Raw genomic sequence first — 21,071 nt, 5'->3', positions numbered from 1 at the left:
AGGGAAGTTGATTTAGATGATTGGGAAAGCTTTATGAGACATTGACAATTAAATTGAGATCTTAATGCTGAGGAACCACTTGTGGGAAGATCTGGACAAAGAATAGAAAGAATAGAAAAAAATCCAGTGAGCATTGAGCACAGTTGACACTGGGGCAATGTGGGAATACAATGAAATCAGAGCTGTGGGATGGGGCTATGTCACGTAAGTCCTTCTAAATTTTGGTCAAACTCTTTGATTTTATTCCACGCACAATGGGAAGCTACTAGAATTTTATAGTTAGGAGAATGACATGGTTTGATTTACATCTCAAAAATATAACTCTGTCTGTTGTGTGGAAAATAAACTCTGGGTAGGCATGGAAGTGACAGCAGTGAGTCCAACATTTATGAAGTTATAGAACATAGGAGTATGGGCTATGAAATTATAAATACCTGGGTTCAAATCCCACTCACATGAGCACTTGGGTAAATAATCACCTTAAAGTCTTAGTTTTCTTGTCAGTAAATGAAGATAATAATACTAGGATCTATTTTATAGGGTAGTTGTAAGGATTAAACAATATATGCATAATAAGCTTTTTAAAGACTGTCAATCCATGGGATATATATGTGGAATATAAACAGAATATTTATGTATATATGTTATATTTCTTCATCTACTGCTTTTAACCATTAAGTTACTTCTTTTCCCCATCTCTTAATATCTTGGGCAGAATCACTGAATTTGTAGTCACTTTTGGTTTTTAAGTTTGGGCTAATTTGTAAGTTAATCATGTCATCATTTTTAGTTGAAGTGGAGGAGGAAGATGTAGTATGTCTCTAGGTGTCTTACCATCACCTCCCCTCAAGACCTGGCCCTTCCAGTTTTTTGGGAAGGAGCTAATGAGGGGAAGAGAAAAGAGCAGTGGTTATTCATATAGTCCTCTTTCTGTGGGCTGTACCTGCTTCTCTGGTTCACCCTTACTGACCTCTGGTGCCCTTCATGCAGTAGACTCAATAGTGCTCCATGTGACTTCCCAACAGCAGTCAACAACATGAGAGAAATTCATCTGTCTCATCCCCCAGCTCATCTCCCAGCTCTAACCTTCACACAACACCCCATAGCATCTGGCTGCTCTAATCCCCTGGCCCAGCTAGTGGCCTTCTCGTGAGTAATACTGGCTAGGTGGCTCAAGCCAAAGACTCAAAGGGATCTCTCCTTTACTGCTGCCTGTGGGCATTCTGGCTGCACCAAATGTTGATGGTACAGATTAAATTCCTTTTTTTTTTTTTTTTTTTTGACAGAGTCTCGCTCTGTCACCTAGGCTGTAGTGCAGTGGCGCGATCTCAGCTCACTGCAACTTCCACCTCCCGGGTTCACGCCATTCTCCTGCCTCAGCCTCCCAAGTAGCTGGGATTACAGGTGCCCGCCACCATGCCTAGCCTTTTTTTTTTTTTGTATTTTTAGTAGAGATGGGATTTCACCGTGTTAGCCAGGGTGGTCTCGATCTCCTGATCTCCTGACCTTGTGATCTGCCCGCCTCGGCCTCCCAATGTGCTGGGATTACAGGTGTGAGCCACCGCGCCGAGCCAGATTAAATTCTTCTTGTCCCCTCTTTCTACCCTGCCAGTCCTCTTCTTCCCTCCTCAGAAAGGCATAGGGCAGGCCAGCAAGTTTGATGCATACAAAGTCATGCATTGGGAATGCAGAACATCAGCTTTCATTTCTTTCCCGGCATACACAGGCTCTACATGTGATTCTATAGTTTTTTCCCTCAATTGCTTTCAGTAAAAAAAGCAAACCTCTTCACTAACAATACGTTTTACAGAGCCTATGCCTTAAAGACTCTGTGCTTACCTATCCCTCACTGCTTAGGTAGATAAGGGAGGTGGGAAGTGGGGAGTCAGAAGTAGTTGCAGGGTCAGTCTTTCTGTCCTCTAGTAAATGCTGAGGAAGGTAACTGGCCAGTTTAGGGAGGTCCCATTTGCAATGAAGGCTACTTAAATTATTTTCTTTAAGAAGGTTCTAATCAACAATTCTATGAGAAAAATTTCCATTCAACATATGGTGGACAATCAATTAATGTTAGATATTATGATCATTACTATTAAAGTAACCACTACGTTTAAAATCACTACTCAGCAGTTTTAAAAAATCAGCTTTTTACCAAATGTTTTATTACCCAGAATATCACGATGCCCAACACCCTCATTCTAGGAGCACTTGGTTAATTGAGGTTCATGACATAAGAAGGAGATTGAAGTATTGTAAATGGAAAAAAATACATGTTTCTATTGATGGTTTATTCTTTTAAACAAGTTTGTGCCTGAGTGACTTACAAAATAATTTTATAAAATATTTGTTTTTTTTTTATTTGCTCAGGGAAACGCATCAGGCTAAGAATTATGAGAGTGAAACACTGGTTTCTTCTTGGACACTTTTCAGCTCTGTCCTTGACCACCCTACTTAGCCTCACTGGGCCTCATTTTCCCTCCTGGAAAAATGACATAGTCAGACTAAGTGATCTCCAATGTTTCTTTCCATTCTAAAACTCTATGGTTCTATAACATTCTTGATTTACTGAGCCACTGTTTCACTGATTCATTCAATAAACATTTATTGAAGTCCAATTCTGTGCCAAACTCAATTGCTCTCCTGCTGTCAAAATCAGGCAACATGCTAGAGTTAAGATGTCTTTAAAGATTTCTGATGGCTACTGCTTTTAAAAGGAACTTCCCATAGCAACCCCTACCTCTTTGTGCTTCTAGAGCTAGCTCTCCTATTATTCTGTGAGGACTTACAAATTCAGAAAGACAAAGGAATATGGAAAGGCCTTGTATCCACAACCTACTAGATGTAAATTTCCTATTCCTAATCACCTTTCTTCCACCACCCAGAAAACACCACCTTCGAAGGATTTGCTAGTGTTACAGATTGTGTTTGATTATTTGTCCCCAAATTTAAAGTACTTCTTCATATAATTGCAAATACATACATAGAAAATAAAATATTTAAAAAGAAAGCTAATATTATATACTATAAGTCTTAATTTGAGATTATACATATTTATCCAATGAAAGTATACAAGGATCAATCAATACTGACTAGTGTTTCCCTATGGGCTCCATGGATAGAGCCCATAATTTGAAATTAGGAGCCCTAGGTTCAGTTCCTCACTTTATGGTTGGTGCTATATGTCCAAGAGCAGTAAATGTAGCTGAGTCTGACTTTACTTCAATATAATGAACATAGATATTCTGTTATGCTGCATTTTCAGATTTTAAAAAAATTAAGATCTTTAATATAAATTATGAAACTGTTCTTATTAATTATATACTGGGTCTTCCATAACTTCCCGTTACCCCATCTATCATAGCTGTATTGAAAACATCATTAATCAACATTCTCTAGCTCAGTATTTTTCATCCCAGATTCCCTATCTGGTTTGAGTACTGTTTTCTCAATTATCTGAAGGGTAGTATAAAACCAGCATCATTCCAGATGCATAGGAGAGAAGCTATTTCATTAAATAAGACAGATTCCTTAGGGTTTTATTCCCGTCCCAAGTTCAATAGAGTTACAGATTAAGTGCAAACACACAGAATTTATGAGAAAGACTTGAGGTAACTCACAGAATAGAAGGAATTGCTAAACTACGAATTCTTGGAGAGGAAGATACTCTGGGTAAACCCAAACTCTTGAACTCACAGTTCCTGGTCTCCTCTAGGTTTGCACCACTCATATAATTGAGCTCCAGTGAACTTGAGGTAATTCTTTTCAGGTTCTGAATTCCCCAAATCAGAAAACTTGGATAGCTCTACTCGTGTTAGAAGCCAATTCCCAGATCAGTCTTTGTGATTGGAATAGGGAGGAGGGGACAAGATTATAAAGCAGGGACATGCCAGAGAATGGCTGTGAGGGGACAGCCTAATGATTCATTAACACCTGGCATGGTCCACAAGTTAGTATTTAGATCTAGTATTTAAAAAAAAATTTTCCTAGGATGATGAAATTATTACCATCTCTTTTTTAGTTTTACCTTTGACATAAATTTAGATCTTAGGATCCAAGGTAAATAATGAATTTCAGCTGAATTGTGACAAGCTTTATTTAAATTGTGCACCTTTATCAGAGATCTAAGCTAAACACAGAATTATAAACTTTATAGTTGGAAGAGGGAGATCCATAACGTTTACGAGACTTTCTCTGGTGCACAGGCAAAGTTGGGATGAAAAGCTGGGTCTCTAGATCAGTTGACTCAAAACAGAGATGATCATCAGAATCACCTGGAAAGCTTTCTACAAGAGTATATTTCCAGGAACCCTACCCACTTCCGCTTTAATAATATTGGGGTGGATCTCTTGCTAACATATTATTATTTTTTTAGTTTCTAGTTCCAATGACCAGTTTATTTTACAATTCAATGTTTTGCAGTTTTTGCTTTTTATTTTTGTTAAAGTAATGGGCCTTCTCTCACCTTATTCTCCATCAAAAGAATTCACATCCCAACAAATAGCACAAAATACACAATAAAATAGACATATTATAAGAGAAGCAATCAAAAAGCAGAGCACATTCTCACTATTTAGTTTGGAAGCAATTTCATTGGTTAGAGAACATTCTGGCCAAACTGAATAATACCACCTCTTGAATATGTAGTTATAATTCACAATACATCCATTCACTTCTCAGAGTGAGCATTCTCTGGTCTCATGGATAGGACACATTCCACATTCACAGGCTGCAATTGCTTTTTTTGTTGCTGTTTTCTTTTCTACTTGTGGGTAAACCAAATACCATATTAAAACAAATTATTTCTCCTTTTAAAGATCATTTTCCTTGACAGTATATGGCAAGAATATTTGATATATTTTATAGCCCATGCTTGAAATAAGTTGCCTCCTCCTCCATTAACCATATGATATGCCTTCCCTACCAACAATTCACAAAACTATACAAGTTAAAGAGGTCTTCTATTCAAGGGCTTTGAAAAATTTCTTCCCAGGTACCCAGGACACATATACAATACCTAAGCTTTCTACCCTCAATACACTCTTCTACTTTTGATAGGAATAGAAATTCTTCTAAATTGATTTCATAATCCACCAATGGTTCACCATCCATACTTTGGAAAACACAAACATTATTTGACCTTCCCATTTTATACATTAAAAAAGCGAAGGTCCAGAGAAGTTAATAGACTTGGCAAAGACCACTCAGCTTATGAATGCGTTGGACTAGAATTTGGCTTTATGACCCTATATCCTGTGTTCTTTCTATCACACTTTTATGCATTTATTATTTTTTCTTTCCTTTATTTATTTATTTATTTTTTGAGACAGATTCTTGCTCTGTCACCCAGGCTGGAGTGCAGTGGCATGATCTCAGCTCATTACAATCTCTGCCTCCTGGGTTCAAGCGATTCTCCTGCCTCAGGCTCCCAAGTAGCAGGATTACAGACTTCCACCATTACGGCCAGCTAATTTTTGTATTTTTAGTACAGACGGGGTCTTACCATGTTGGCCAGGCTGGTCTCGAATGCCTGACCTCAAGTGATCTGCCTGCCTCAGCCTCCCAAAGTGCTAAGATTATAGGTGTGAGCCACCATGCCCAGACACTTTTCTGCATTTTTAATGTTATTTTGGATAGATTTAAATGGACATCTTCACAGTTTCAGGATGGAAATATTCATTCTGTAAAATACATGACAGTCTATTTTTTCATCATGACATTCCATCCTAATTTGATCCCTATCCTAGATACCTAATTTTATAACTCCTTGAGAAAATATATAAAATTATACCTTCATAACTTTCATATCATCAAACAATATTACTATTATTTTTCTCAGTTACAATATCAAAGTGAAGTAATCATCCCAACTACCTCACCATATTTGCACTAATTATGTTAGCCTCTCAACATCAAATTTTGTTTTTTGCAGTTTCTTTTTATATGTATTATTATAAAATTCTTTGACTCAAATGTTTGAATATTCCTACTTAAAAGCAGATAATGGATTTTATTTTGATAGTATTCCCACAATAGGAATAGACTCTATATCACTTTGTAATAAAAATTACATTAAATACACATCACAATCTTGACCAGAAGTTAATTATTAGCAAATGCTAACAATTACCAGGCATGTCAGGCTAAGGTGATGTGACAAAATGTCTAGTATTCATAAGAGTTGTCAAATTAACACCAAAGCAATATCAACTAAAGAGCATTAAAAAGTAGTAATGCCTTGGCCCCAGACCCCACCTCAATGTCCTATTTTAATTATCACCATAAGACTTGGGCACTGGGATTTTCAGAAGCTTCTCAGGTGATTCTAATATGCAGAAATGGTAAAAACACAAGAGTTTAGAGAGATATGACCTAGGCATTCAATGTGTAATATCTGTGGCTCTATAACTGTATAAACTTTGTGTAATGATATCACCAAACCTTATGGTTCTTTAAACTACAATTATACTTTAGATATGATCTATGTATAATATTGCCTTAAATTTGCATACTGCTTATGTAACTTATCAGGAAACTGGCATATTTTCTTTTATAAAGGAGAAACACTTAAATGCATTTCTTCCTCCCCTTTCCCAGTTAATATAGGCTTAGATGTTACATTATCAGACTGTCCTTTGTAAGCATCTGATTTTAACTCTCAAGCTTTCTTTGTAAGGGCCAATATTTATGTAAAACCACACAAATGAATATGCAATCCCACAACAATAAATAACTATACTGATATTACATACTGCCTTTGCAAAGGAAATATCATCTGAGAGTAATACAGGATTGTATCTTGCGACTGACTTAGATAATCACATTTGCCCAGATATAGAGAAGTCCCTAATTAGCTAAATTCAGTTGCTTTCAATTTTTTCTAAATTTACGATTGTAGCCTTTCTCTAAAACTCACTGTACAAATATATATGCTTTAAGTATTTCTGGTGAAAACTTATGTAACCATTCAAAGAAGGCAACTGTCGATATTATATTCTAAAGAGAAGGTCATGGAAGAAAGTCTTGGGATAAAATAAGTGGATAAAGAAATAAAGAAATAAAGACAAAGAACAAGAGCTAGTTCTGAAACAGTTTATGAGAAGAGTAGACACCCCATCCATCAGTAGCTTTTCCTGGATAGGCTCATCTTTCTTTAACAAGTTGACACATCTGCAAACTGCAGGCTGAAATTTTAAGTGTCTAAACTGCTTTTCCTTCTTCTAATAGAAAAGGTACAAAAAATGGTTTTTGCTTCCTTTACTGCTCTGCCTTAATAAACAATTGGCTCAAGGTTTTAACCAAGCCAAATGTTGACTAAAAGCCTCCTCATAAAAGGCTTTAATACATTTTTGATTGTGTTTTCTTTACATGTATTTCAATTTGATGACAATTTCTTCCCCATTTCCCTCATTTGCTGCTGCATCTTGGACTAATTAAAAAGCAGGTTCTTTGGAAGCTGGAATGAGAGAAAATGGAAGAGTGGGCAGGTGGATCAAGATTGAATGTCCCTGGCTCTGGCAATACATAGGGTTCTCTTCAGTGAAACATTCTCCATCTAGCTCAGATTCAAGGAAGGCACAGAAGAAGCCCTTCAGCCTTTCCTACTTCAGGTCAGAGTTCTTTTTATATTTGGCATACAACCCAGAGACATCAGATTTCTATACAAAATGGAAAGTTTTACTCTTCCCAGCAATTCCACTGCATTCTGTGGCCTCTGGGTGCTGTGGGCAGCCTTAGCAGATTTGAGGCATCTCTTAGGGCAAAGTGGTTTTGAGGTATTCTTGGCGAATGGGAAGAATAATTTAACTTCTCTTGGAATAAGATCACATTCAGCAGAAAAGATCTGCTGTGCTCAAGGTCATAAATCTTGGCTCTGTGAATATTCAGTTATTCAGCAGATAGCCACTCCAAGCCTTCAGAGCACTTTTGGATGCTGCTGCAGGTGTTTCCTGTAGAGAACTCCCTGACATCCACTGAGTTCTTGCATCTGCATTTACCCTTCTTGATGCTGTCCATTCTGCTCTCTGAAAAAAACATATTCTCTTACACTTATGCACATGTATGAAATCCTAGAGATTTCCCTGAATCAACATATGTATATAGATGTATAATTGACAGAATAAAGTCTCAAGGGAGAAAATATATTTTTAATTTTGTATTTCACTTGAAAATTGTAAGGACCATTTTATAATGTATTGCTTGCAAAATAAGTCATGGAAGCCCTGAAAAATTAATCCATTCACTAATCAAAGAAACATATATTAAAGACCTACTATGCATGATGCACCATGCTAATTGCTTTGAAGAAGACAAAGCTGAATTAGACAGGGATCCAGTTTACAAGATACTTGCAATGCAAAGGGGGATACAAGACATACAAAAGGCTATGGAACTTAAAAAGAAGAAAAAAAAATTCTAAACTATTGAGATACATTTCATTACAAGGCAAATCTTAGATAACATCTTGAAAGAGGACACATTTAAAATTTAGGAGATTTGAGGAAAAGATCCTCCAGAGTATGATAAAAAATGAGTGAAGGTTTTGAGGTGAGAAATAAAATTAATGAAATTTGACTCGATCTAAGGTGACATCATGAAGAATAATGGCAAATGAAGTTAATAAGTTTGTTTCAGGCCAGCTTGTAAAAGGCCTTGAATAAAGAAAAAGGAATTCCTTATATTTTTTATTAGAATATCCAACTTAAAGTGAATGGTTAATTATTGATTGGCATGGATTTAGGGACAATTGCATGTCATCTTTTTCTGTTATTAATATTACTGTTTTGAACAATGCAATCTACCAAAATTGAAGGTAATAGTTTCAATGTAAAAATATGCACAGTTAAGCATTTGGAAAGCACTATTCAGGTTTAGTATATAGGAGGAAATAGGGATGGGAATGGTCTATTAATAGACATTTTTATTCTTCCTCCTTATCAAATAGACCAATATGTGTGGAGGAAAAGCCTTCTTCTAAAAAAGGGTTTGTTTTACACTACCTGTCAAACAGGATATTGGTCCACTCAAGGATATAAAACTAAGTTATATTCTATTTAACTGTGAGATATATTCCAATAAATTGCAGTAAACATAATCTTAAAATATTATAAAGAGGCCTCAGATTGTTTAAAAATACTATATTGAATATATGAGAAATAAAAGTTCAAGATATTCTTTAAAGTATATCCTATGTAAATGCCAATTTTTCTTTACAGAATAAATTTGACTACAAATGCATACAGTGCCTAAGTATATTTTTATCTTGATTTTGTTCCTTTTGTTGTGTTTAAGAGCCCAGACTCCAGAATCACAGGAGACAAACTGCCACTTCATCATTTATTAGCGCTGTTTGTGTGGGCAGGCTATTTAAACATTCCAATCCTTTATTTTCTCCTAAATAAAATGTAAAAAAAGTAATGTTTACTCAGAGGTTAATGAGTTGACACTTATAAAATTATTAGCATGGAGCCTGGCCTCAGATATCATTCCCTTCTGTATACAATTTTTATGTGTTTGTTCTTTAAACTTATAAATCATATCCATCAGACATTTTACTTCATGGCAAGCTGCTTTTATTTCTAATTAAGAAAACATTCCTGACTCCGAAATTTATAAAGATGTTTTTCTCTCTTTTCTTCTAGTATTTCTACAATATTGTAATGCATTTAGTGTTTATCCATATGAATGGTATGATATTGGAATCTAATTTTACTTTTCCACATAATATAATCAGTTCTTCCAATACTATTAAGTATTGTATCCTTTATGTAATTATTAAATATCATATATAACAGATAAAAAACTCTGTATGTACTTACATCGATTTCTAGGCTCCACTTTCTCTAAACATCCCTTGTCTGTTTCTATGCCAGAACTAGACTGTTTTAATTATAGCTGTTTCATAGTACCTTTCGGTATCATGCTGGTAACTTCCCTAAACTGTTACTTTTCTCAAAAATTTTAGGCTTTTATAAACATTTAGCTTGCATATCAGTTTTACAGTTTGTCAAGTCCCTAACCTCCTTCCCAAATTGAGACTGTGAATTGAATTGCCCTCAAACTATAATTTATTTTAAAGTTTGAATCATCCTATTCAGAGGCACAAAGTTGTCGGGTTTTTTTTTGTTTGTTTTTTACTTATTTTGGTCCTGCTTTGTGCCCTTCCCTAAAGTGTTATTATTTTCTTTATGTAAATCTTACATAAAACCAGTATTTTTTAACATTCAGGTAAGATTTTTATATTCCTAGGATCTTCATGTGGAAAAACAAAACTTAATGATTTAAACAGCTATATTAACTTGATATATGTAATTATTAGCGAGAAAGTCTAGTCAATAACTTTTGCCTTCCCACTCCAGACTTCTACCCTGATTATGTTAGTTAATTGAATTGGAAAGAAAAATATTTATTCTTTATATTATTTTTTCTGATCTGAAAAAGATAGCTTGTTTCCACCAGAGTATATTCATATTAATAGCCACCAAGCTATACTACTTTCAAATTATATTTATGACAATAAATGATTTCTATAAATTTTAGAGAAGACTATCAAAAGCAAAAGAAATAAATACAAAAATTAACGGAACAAATAAGCAACCCCTGGATGATTCATCTCTAAGATCCTACAGTCAGAAACTAAAGAATAATAAAACCTGATGGACGGCTATGGAATGAAATAAAATTCTCTATTACCAGTTCACTAGAAGAATTTTTTCCCCCAAGTTTGATCTCTTTATTTAGTTTATCCTCCAGGTTAAAAGAAAATTATTAACTATTACTCACCAATAACTCAGTAAGTAAAAATTTTGCAAATTCAGTCATTTCAACATGCCAGGGAATATCTAAAGGTATATATATAAATATATATAAATTTTACATATGTATATAAAATAAATATATATATATAATATATATGAATATAAACATTCAGGTAGGATATTTATATTTTTATATATATAAGGATACATAAATAAAAAATATATTTATATTTCTTTTTCAAATGCATGGCTTTTATATATATATTTCGTTTTCAAAAGCATGGCTACATAAATTTCTTCATTTTGATGTTCTGCTTCTCTTCAGTTTGATCTTGCATATCACAGTGCATTTATAAAATCTGGAAAGCCATCTAAAGAATTTCAAACTTTCTGAATACAAAATGTGTATTTCCACCAGACAAGAGTCACCCCAGTCACTAAACAAATTGACCAATTTCAGAGTATTTCCTGCTTCTACTTGTTACTGATGCAGCATCTGGCTGGAACAGAGTGCTGCTGGATGCAGAAAGTTCATGATTGCTTGACTGACTGATTTTGATGTTGAAAATAATGTAAAGTTCATATATATTCAAAATGTGATTCAAAATAGATATCCAAAGACAAATCCCAGAAAATCAGTGTTTTTCTATAAGCTACATTAAAAGTTTTTCTAAATCTTCATTTCTAAGAAAAAATAAATAATACAAGAATGTATAAAATTAAGAGTGCTACCTCTGGAATTAATAGCACCTGCATCTGTCTACCTCTTTACCAGGCTTTAGTTTTCTTTCTATAAACACTCATCACCACATAAACTATAACATATTTATTTATTTCTACATCTCCCATGAAAATGTGAGCTCCATGAAGGCAGGGACTTTTGTTGTTATGGTACTTGTCATGGTGATTGTTTACCACTGCATCCCAGGGACTGGGAGAGTGCCTGTCATGTACTAAGCATTCAATGGATATCTGTTGAATTAATTATTCATAATTACTTAATTCACAATTTTAATATGAGCATAAGAACTAAGATCAGACCAAATAAGCTAATTCAAAATAGTAATGAAATTTTTTATTATCTACTACCCTTTTAAACTTTACTGTGCTTAAAAGTAAAAATCCAGCTTGATTATAGAGCTCAAAGAATGCTTTTGCCTGAATGTAAGATCAAGAATAGCTTTTCTTTACATGATTCCCAGTCTAAGGAGAGAAAGCAGATAGTATATCACACATTAAACAAATCATTCAATTACATTCGTTTAAAGAGTTACTACCTAGGAAGGAAACTGAAATGTGCCTTGAGAACAGATACTCAACTGGCATGCTGGAAGGGCTTCCTTAGAAAGGGACGGTTTGGTTTCTAGGACTTGAAGAATAAGGTCTAAATCAGGTGGAAAAGGCAGGGAACATTCCAGGCATCCACAAAGATATATAGAGAGGCTGAGTCCAGGAAGATCTTGACAAATTCTAGAAACTGTGCGACTGGTAATATACTATTAGGTTGGTGCAAAAGTAATTGCAGTTTTTGCCATTTCGTTTGCACCAACCTAATAGAAAAGAACCAGTACAAAACAAAAGGCCGCTATTCTGGTGTCAGATTTTATTCTCACACTGAAGCCAGCTGGAGTCCTTAGAACTTTCCTGAACTTTTCTGCATCCAGCAGCACTCTGTTCCAGCCAGATGCTGCATCAGTAACAAGTGGAAGCAGGAAATACTCTGAAATTGGTCAATTTGTTTAGTGACTGGGGTGACTCTTGTCTGGTGGAAAAAGACATTATGTATTCAGAAAGTTTAAAATTCTTTAGATCGCTTTCCAAATTTTACAAATGCACTGTGATATACAAGATCAAACTGAAGAGAACCAGCTCTTTGGCTGCAGATCTGAGATCTTTCTATGGGAGGACAAAAAGGAGCTAAATCACATTAATCTATTTTCCACACTAGTGACATGAACTAGGTTCAATTATTCAACTATGGAAAAGTCCCCTTTTTATGATTCCTCAAATGGTGTAATTTTTCCTGCCTCTGTACTTTTATGTTATCTATTTTTTTTCTCTCTGAACTGTTCCACTAGGCACATATTTCTAGAATCAGCTGAAGTTCCACCATGCTTCTCTGTTTGGACTATCCTTCCTCTGAACTCCTCCAATATTTTATGCCCATTACTATACAATTCTTGATTGCATCTGAGTCCCTTGAGGAGACAGGGAGGAACAGGACAGGAGACAGGGAGGAAGAAGGACAGACTATGCCTGTGAACACAGAGTATTTTTCTATAGAGAATATTTCTAATGAAGATGTAAAAGATCCATTAAAAATTCAAGCATTATATTGTTTGAGAGGGCGATTTTTTTTTTCAATTTAGGTGGTCTGTTTTATGGTTTCTTCTATGGAATATCTGTGCAATAGGAGATCCTCTTGAATAATTACCCACTGAACAAACTGTATCTCTCAAACACATCTCAATTTTAGACTTGTTGCTTAGGTCATTCTCTGGAGAGTGTCCTGAAGAAGAAAAAAAGTGGAAACTTACAGATAGTAGGCCCAGGGAAAATATAAATTATTTTATAGCCACTTTTGAGGGCCTCATATTTTCTTGGTTTAGGTACTTAGGAGACAGATATAAGGCATACAATCTTTAACATTATTAAAACCAATTCAGAAAAATCCCTTAACCTTCCAAAAGTAAAGCAGATAGAGAACATGAAAACAATCTATGGAATTGGAAATCAGTGATCAATACATCTATGAAAAATGTTACTATTTTATAAGACATCCAAAGAAACACACAGGAAAACAAAATAGAAATAGCTTACAACATTCGACACTGCTTGTGTATAATCACACAAGCACTTGGTATCCTAACTAGCGGAAATGCAAAGTAGCGCATACTATGGGGAATATAAATTGGCAACTCATATAAAGACTCAAAGAAAAGCTTTACTCTTGTCCTCATAATTCCATTTCCAAGTAATACAGCTTAGGAAGAAAGTCAGGGAAAAGAACAAAAATTTGTATACCAGGATGTTCATTACAGCCTTAAAATTCAGGAAAGTTTGTAAATAATTAAAATACTACACTACTCGAAAACAAACAATTTATGACACAACATTAGGATGGAACATTTGTAGTCAGTAAAAATCATCTTTTCACATTCTAATGACAGAATAAGAAAAATACTCCTTACATTAAGCTAAGCAACATAAATGTAGGGCATACAAATTATACTATAAATTGTACTGTACATGTACATATATACACACATACAAATAAAGGAAACAGACCAAAATGGTATCATGTATTTATTTCCTTTAAACATTTCTGTACTTTCCCAATTTTCTACAATGAATATTTTCATGACCAAGAAAAAGTTAATAATATTAAATGATTAATTTAGGCTCATTTCATTATATGCATGAATTATTCCACATAAATAGCTCCTTTTTACAATCAAGCCAAAGAACTGTCAGACCATGTTGGGTTCTACAGAGACTCAATCGCCAACAATGACATAAGGCAAAACCTCCCACAGAGACCCTCTTCTCTTTCACATAACACTGTATTTTTTAACAATGTTTAACAGTTGGAAATTCTGAGAAGCTACAGATGAGATCATTAGGAGAAAGTATTTTCCATCATGCTTTTGTCAGGGAAAATCCCTTAGTAGTTCTATTTCTGAGTTATATTTTTAGCCAGGCTGACAAAATTTAAAGCAAACTATGTAAAATGTGTATTTGCAAGCATCTTCCTCTACCAAATGGAATTCACTTTAACTATCACACTGATAAAGATCATTTATCACAGGCTTGTCTTCTGCACGACCCTGTAGTTGGAGGGTGTGAGAGACTACAAGACAGAAAGTGGTCAGGACCTCAAAAGATGGCGCGTGAGCCGCTGCTTCAAAAAATTAACAAGACATACCAGAAAAATATGATGATGTTTATGGTCTGATAGGCATCTCTGTGATCTGTAATTTATGTATCCTATCTCTGTGCAATCAACAGATTTAATGGGTCAGCAAGCTTCAGGAAAACCCTAAATGGATTTGGGTTCAGTAAACAGCCAGTCATCACTTCTACCCCATTTTAACCCATCATGCTGAACTGTGAAGCCAAGGACTTGTTTAAACTGTCAAATCCAGTTTCCTCATAGAACTTTCCGCCCTTCTATTTGTAAGTCCATCGTTGCCTTTGGTTGCTGACATCACATTCCCAGGGACTGTTCTCTCTTGTATAAACATATATCCGTGTAAATCCTTAAAATTCATGGCCTTTGGGTTTTTCCTTGTCAGTCAATCTGAATGTCCCCTTCCTCAGATCCTAATAGCTCTGGGCTGGGTTAGGTTTTCCCTGATTTGCCCAGCAGTGAATTCAGCTTAATTAAAAATCCACTCTGCCTGAGAGTTTCTATTTTTACTTTATGAACCCATAGGACTGATGAACAATAGTTAGAACTGTATTCAAATTTTGGATAGTTTGAATTATGTATTAGCTGGGAGTTTCTTCTTTCAAGGAAAAGAATACACAATTAGGTACAAGCATATATACACACATACACACACACACACACACACACACAAAGAAATCACAAGTAATTACTGAATATGCCAGAGCTGTTTTCTCTGAGATTTCTTTAGGCAGTTATCTATAGACATTGTCATAGAAATGCTTCCAGATTACAATGTGGCTTCCTCTCCTTGTGGAGAAAACTCTGATTTTTGTGACCCTGAAGCCATGTAAAATGGAACTAGTAATACCTACTGTATCACTTGATTGGTGAGAAGATTAAGCGAAGTCAGAGTGAAATGGATTAATATATCATTGTCTGAAAATTGTTACACTAGAAGGCAACTCCTTAGAGCAAGGGAATTTTGTTGACCAACTAGCACTCTTGCTGGGACATGATACAGAGTCCACTGATTAGGGGCTGATTTGCTTGAGGAATGTGAATGAATCATAGATGCTATAATTGCCCTTGTTCTGTCCCTAAATGAAGAAAAACGAAGCAGCTGTGGTCATCTACATTCTCACTGTCTAATAGCCACAAGTGGTCTAAATCCAGACTAAAATACGGTGGACTCTGGTTGCATTTATATTTATCCCCCAGCTATTTCTGTCTCCCTATTTTACCAATTTCAATTCAAAATGCTCTTAGCCCTTAAGAATCTGAACTGCCTCAGTTGTGCACTGTCCTCTGGATTTGTAGATGCCATAGAAATGTCTGTTCTGATAACAATGTACTGAGGGTATCACGCTTATTTAACCTCTGGTGAGGTAGTTAGGAAAATGCTTCTGATACTGGCAAAGATCCTGAATAGGAGGCCCATGCTTTGTGATGCCAGACCTCTTCCTTGTTATTGCTTTTGTATACATGATAAAACATGATTTCAGTCAGAGCAAGTGGTATATGACTCCTGACATTGTGTGATAACACAGCACATTGTTTCTGTGGAGATGTCAACACAGTTCTGGAAGGATGATTCGCTTTCCGGTTTTATGCTTTCTTCCCCTGAATCCTCATAAGAAGCTGCTCTGAAGTTTAAACATCGAATAAAAATGCTTCCAAACAATTAATGCGACAGCAAACACACCAATAAACCTATCGGCAGCAGCCTCAGTATTTTACCTCAGTCTTTAATGTCAGGTTGCTTTTTTATTCCAGAGGTCAGAAAAACAAATGCTCTGGGAGCTCATTACGTGCATGCCTAAAGAAGCAGAAAAGTAGGTACTTTTCCAAATGCCAGACATTGAAATCTAGATTTTTCTCTTTGTACTTCACTGTAATTCGGGTGATAAAATACTTGCGAATACAAGCTATTAAAACAAACCAACAAACGGAAATCAGTCTCTCATAGCCTATTTTGAAACTCCCTCCCTGTGTTCTTAATTAACTGTTGACTTTTAAACCAAAAATGCCAGTCAAGAAGTACAAAGTTATCTTTAGCACTGTCTAGCTTAAAATGTTGATAGTTAATATTTGAATATAAAAAAGTATAAAAAATAAATAATAGACAACTCATTTTAGCTAACACTTTGGAATTAACTTTGAGTAGCAGAAAACTACACAATATAAACCTGTTTTTCAATGGTTTCTGTTATCAAGTGAATTGATGGATTATCATAACCTTTGTTACCTGGCACTCAGAATACTACTTTTAAGCACAGGCTCTTTTAATAAGAAGCTAATTGATACCCATAATAATGACCCAAATAAATTGTAACGTCCTTGAAATTAAGTTCTGGAAAAAATAAGCAAGTCTGAGCAGTTTTATTCTTAGGCTTATTTTATTTTTTCCGTAATTCTTTAAAAATGAGTGCTCTACATGTCATACTTGTATATGGTAATTCTCTCCTGTATAAAATACCCTCTGGCCATCCTGAAAAATAAAATTAACTCTTGAGCTTTATGAGATTTTCTGAAGAAAAATTATCTCTATAAAGAATGTTAGACTGGGCATGGTGGCTCACACCTGTAATCCCAGCACTTTGGGAGGCCCAGGCAAGAGGATCACTTAAGCTCAGGAGCTCAAGACCAGCCTGGGAAATATAGTGAGAACTCATCTCTACTAAAAATAACATAACATAACATAACATAACATAACATAACATAACATAACATAACATAACATAAGCCAAGCATGGTGGTGCATGCCTGTAGTCACAGCTACACTGGGAGGCTGAGGCAGGAGGGAGGATTGCTTGAGCAGAGGAGACGGAGGCTGCAGCGAGCTGTAAACAGGCACTGCACTCCGGCCTGAATGACAGAGTAAAACTATCTCAAAAAGAAAGAATGTTAACTTGCTGACACAAATGCTCTCTTCCATTCTTTTTCCTCTCCTTACACCATCCCTTCTTTTTTCCATTACTCACAATGATGGGATTAGTACAGCTTGTACTGGGGCTTTGGAACTATAATAAACAAGGAGCAATTTTCCGGTCCTAATTAACTCCTGTTAAAATAAGCACTGCACAACAATAGTCTACCCAGAGTTGCACTGAAAAAAACCACAACAAACCTAACACTCTATGAATAATGAACCCTATTTAAATGAGCAGGTTATTGTAGGGTCTTAATGAGCTGCTCTGTGGCCACAGGACACACACTGCATTCCAGAGTAATGCAGCATTTTCCTGCAGACACTTGCAGGCTGGGCTAGCAGCAGAACGGCTTCCCTGGTAAAACCAGAGAGGTAGCATCAATGGTTTGTTAAGTTTCCATTTTACATTTTCACACGCCTCTTCTGCAACTGACATCAGCCATCCCCATCCCTTTTTGAAATGTTTTCTTCCTTCTTTGACCTCCAGGCTTCTATATTCAAGCATCCTCCTCCTTTATATCTTTTCTGAAGTATAGTTTACAGACCATAAAATTCACTTGGTTTAAGTATACAATTCAATGAATTTTGGTAAATTTCCAGTGTTATGCAACCATCATTGCAATCTAATTTTACATTTTCATTGCACCAAAAATAAACTTTGTGCCCATTCGTAGTCATTCCCTCTTCCCACCCCCAGGCCAACCTAAGCAACCATTAATCTTTTTGTCTGTATAGGTTTGCCTTTTTTGGACAATTAATAGGGAATCACATAATGTGTGGACTTTTAGCATAATGTTTCTGAGGCTCCATGTAGCATACAGCATGTGGAACACAATACTATTCCATTGTATAGATATACTACATTGTGCTTGCTCACTCATCAGTTGATGCACATCTGTGTTATTTCTACTTCTTGTTATTAAGAATAATGCTGCTATGCTGTGAACATCTGTGAACAAATTTTTGTACAGACACATGTTTTCATTTCTCTTAGGTAGGTACCTATGAGTGGAACTGCTGAGTCATATGATAAATCTATGCTTAACAGTTTAAGAAACTGCCAAAAGCTTTTCCAGAGTTTTGCATTACTAGTAGCAATGTACGAAGGTTCCATTTATCCATATATTTACTAACACTGGTTATTGTCGATGTTTTCCATTATAGCCATCCTAGCTGCTGTGAAGTGCTATCTTGTGGTTTTAACCATTTCCCTATTGGCTAATGATGTTGAGCCTCTGTCATTTGTGTCTGACTGTTGTTTCTGTTTTATTTTGTTTTTATTCCTCGTTTTAGTATTCTTTGATATTTGTAATGTCCCCTTTTTCCTGTATACCTATTATTTCCTGATCCACACGGATCATGTTGACTCCCACTCATGTGCAATTAACTACCGTATCTTAACGAATGCTGCTCATGGCTCATTCTCAATCTATTTATCTCCATGAAGTTACTGATACCATATGTTAAAAGAAAAACTTTAGACAAACCAAATCTAGCAGAGTTTATTTGAGCAAATAAATGATTCATGAATAGGGCAGCAGTCTGGACCAAAAATGGTTCAGAATGCTCCACCCTACCACATGTGCAGTCTATATTTATGCCCACAGAAAAGGAAGTGACATACAGAAACAACCTGATTGGCTGCAGTCAATGTTTGCCTTATATAGTTGTATTTGGCAGCTTTCAGTCTCTTAATGGCTGGAGGTTTAGTTGCTGTGATTGATTGAGACTCAGTTACTTTTTACAAGAGTATATACTTCTAGTTTAGGTTATAGCTTGTTAATACACCAAGTTAGGTTACAATTCACTATGTCTAGAGAAACTTTTAGGCAACTCTTAAATTATATATGGAGGCAGTTTTGGCCAAACTTAATTCAATTTCATACATATTTCTACTTGGAAAAGAGGCAGGGAAATTGAATTTTTAATTTACACATAAATAATGAACAGAAGTTCAAATGTACCTTGATTTAATGCATAATATAATTACTCAAAGTATTAGTATACCATAATCGTTTGGATTTTACATAAATATATTGCTTTTACATAAGCATATTGACCACATGATCAGACTTGCCTGTTCTCTTACTGTCTTATGGACAGTGTAGGATTCACTAAGCTGCGGTCATTTCCTGTTTAGAACCTAGCTGTGATCATCTTCTCTGCCTGCCTCTTACTTTGTTTCCTTCATTTTCTTTTGTGACATAATGGCTGTAGCTGAAGCATACAGGTAGAATGTCACTATGCCCCCTATTTTCTTCTCTTTTGGCCTTTTCATCTTTCTTTTTTTTTTTCTGGTTCTCCAAGTCCATTTATGCATTTATTCATTCTTTTTCTCTTTTTTTTTTATACTTTAAGTTTTAGGGTACATGTGCACAACGTGCAGGTTTGTTACATATGTATACATGTGCCATGGTGGTGTGCTGCACCCATTAACTCTTCATTTAACATTAGGTATATCTCCTAATGCTATCCCTCTCCTCTCCCCCCACCCCACAACAGGACCTAGTGTGTGATGTTCCCCTTCCTGTGTCCATGTGTTCTCATTGTTCAATCCCCACCTATGAGTGAGAACCTGTGGTGTTTGGTTTTTTTGTCCTTGCAACGGTTTGCTGAGAATGATGGTTTCCAGCTTCATCCATGACCCTAGAAAGGACATGAACTCATCATTTTTTAGGGCTGCATAGTATTCCATGGTGTACATGTGCCACATTTTCTTAATCCAGTCTATTTTTGCTGGACATTTGGGTTGGTTCCAAGTCTTTGCTATTGTGAGTAGTGCTGCAATAAACATACGTGTGCATGTGTCTTTATAGCAGCATGATTTATAATCCTTTGGGTATATACCCAGTAATGGGATGGCTGGGTCAAATGGTATTTCTAGTTCTAGATCCCTGAGGAATCGCCACACTGACTTCCACAATGGTTGAACTAGTTAACAGTCCCATCAACAGTGTAAAAGTGTTCTTATTTCTCCACATCCTCTCCAGCACCTGTTGTTTCCTCACTTTTTAATGATCGCCATTCTAACTGGTGTGAGATGGTATCTCATTGTGGTTTTGATTTGCATTTCTCTGATGGCCAGTGATGATGAGCATTTTTTCATGTGTTTGTTGGCCGCATAAATGTCTTCTTTTGAGAAGTGTCTGTTCATATCCTTCTATCTAATCAGTAGCCAATATAGTGACTCCATTCAAAGGTTCAAATGACACTTAAACCAAAATTATTATCCATTTCACACTCTCCAACCAAGTGAACAAGAGGAAAGAGGAGAACAAAGCAAGGAACAAAAGAATAAAAAAGGTCAAATTAATTTTCAACCTGGAGAAAACATGTCAGATCTTGATGTAAAACAGAAAAGTCTGGAAAATTGGGATTATACAATATGCAGTTATGTGGCCAGTTTTAGAGATGCAATAAACTGAGTGTGATTAAATGGTAAATTGGACTGATCAGGTTAGCCATACTTTTCTTGTGAAAAGTACCAAGCATGGAAAAA

The 21,071-nt window shown here is 35.6% G+C and overlaps 1 protein-coding gene across 38 annotated transcripts in view; it reads right to left on the bottom strand.

Moving 5' to 3' along the window:
* The window catches only part of NRXN1 (neurexin 1), a 1,121,298-nt gene that overhangs the window by 723,837 nt on the left and 376,390 nt on the right, over positions 1-21,071 (bottom strand). The gene's annotated exons all lie outside the window — the stretch shown is intronic.

This window comes from Pongo abelii, chromosome 12, assembly GCF_028885655.2.
Source record: "Pongo abelii isolate AG06213 chromosome 12, NHGRI_mPonAbe1-v2.0_pri, whole genome shotgun sequence".
In the NCBI taxonomy this organism is placed as follows: Eukaryota; Metazoa; Chordata; class Mammalia; order Primates; family Hominidae; genus Pongo; species Pongo abelii.
The sequence above is the reverse complement of the archived record's forward strand: the minus strand, read 5'-3'. Positions and strand labels throughout refer to the sequence as shown.